The sequence below is a fragment of the Lactuca sativa genome, chromosome 9, assembly GCF_002870075.4.
Source record: "Lactuca sativa cultivar Salinas chromosome 9, Lsat_Salinas_v11, whole genome shotgun sequence".
Taxonomy (NCBI): Eukaryota; Viridiplantae; Streptophyta; class Magnoliopsida; order Asterales; family Asteraceae; genus Lactuca; species Lactuca sativa.
Window position 1 is genome coordinate 82886873 of NC_056631.2, and position 1689 is coordinate 82888561.

The 1689-nt window shown below is 37.3% G+C and overlaps 1 non-coding gene across 1 annotated transcript; it reads right to left on the minus strand.

Moving 5' to 3' along the window:
- Window positions 1-679: 679 nt before the first annotated feature.
- On the minus strand, window positions 680-782 carry LOC111885419 (small nucleolar RNA R71). The gene has a single exon (XR_002848092.1). It is a non-coding gene; the product is annotated as a small nucleolar RNA R71 (small nucleolar RNA).
- Between the last annotated feature and the right edge of the window lie 907 nt (window positions 783-1689).

The window sequence follows — 1689 nt, forward strand, 5'->3', positions numbered from 1 at the left end:
CCAGATTTCACAAAGTAATGATACACTCGCCACGATGTGAGAACTAGTTCGTTTTTCGTGTTTTTTTTTCAGTAGTATATGACTAAGGGATCTTCCTCAAAGATTGTGCCACCACTTGACGATCCAAAATTCACGTTTCACAAGAAAAATGACAAGAAGATTGACGAAATCCATTTACAATCCCGTTTCAAGTCGGATATCTCTCTGACCTTTAAAGAGAAAACTAGAGAAGTAAGAGAGTGGGTACAAACCAGAAATAGAATCCGAGAGAGAAGTAGAAAGTAAGGTAGAAGACATGAGGAACATCACGAGAATGACCATGGAGGAGTATAATAGGATAATGCATAATGACAATGGGTCGAGTCTCGTACCACCAGAAATTCCAGCTACGACGAACTTTGAGCTCAAGGGACATATCCTCACTATGCTCAAAGATATTCCATTCTATGGAAGGATCACAAAGATGCCTACAAACACATCGACGGGGTATTAGATATTGAAAACTAATTTAATGTCCCGAATGTTATATAAGATGCGGTGCTACTAAGGATGCTTACAATGACGTTTACAAGAGCAACAAATAAGTGGTTAAAGTCACTTACACCTGGAGCGATCACGACACAGGTCAACCTTTGAAATGAATTCATCCAATAATCGAACCCTTGTTCAAAGATAGCTAAGATAAAGAACATCTAAAACTTCCAACAACTAGATGGAGAATATTTATATGAAGCATCAGAATGTTACAAGGGATTACTTCACACTTTTCCACAACATAATCTAAACATTCAACAAGAAATCTCCACCTTCTATAATGGGATCAATGTGTGCACTCTCCAATTTCTTGATTCTAAAGGACTAATAACAAATAAGGATTTGGCAACCCAAAAGGCTTTAATAGAAAAGTTTGCCAAGCACTTAAGAGAATATCATAGCCATTGAGATGATGTGATAAGAGTAAAAGAAAATGATGATGGAGCTTCAGAAAGCATAACTATGGTGATGGAAAAGCTAGACAATATGGATAGGAGGATCACGAGATGGGATAATCCATTCACGCGATACAAGTTAGGTGTGACAACTGTTACAGACTATATTTAACCAAGGATTAGATGATAATGGGAACATGAAAGTGCAAGTATGTTATTCAAGTGGTGACTGATATGATAAAGATCGGAGAAAGCCTAAAAAGGAATGGAAGCACTATTAGGAATATATGAAAGAAAAAGAGAAGAAATACCGACAACAAGTGTGAGGCTTTTACCAAAAAGAAGAAGCACCACTCGAGAAAAAACCTAATCTCAAATAGGTGTTAGATAGGTTTATGGAAGCTAGTGAGAAGAGACATAACGCTACTGATGCTACATTAAGCAACCAACAAGCCTTCATATCGAATATAGAGACTCAAGTTGGAAAATTGTCAAAACTACTCCAAGAACGTTTACTTCCTATTAATTTTGAACCGAAACCGTAACCACATGTGATGACGATATCTATTGGAGAAGAAACTATTTTTGAGCCTTTGGTTATCCTTGAAGCAGCCATGGAGAATCCTGATCAATAGCAAAAAGAAGTGAAGGAAGAAATGAAAAAAAGGGATTACCCAATTTTCACGATGTGATGAGCATGATGTCATGTCATGGGTGATGCAGGAAAATTCTACAATTTCTTCGGTTAAGCCGTATCCGC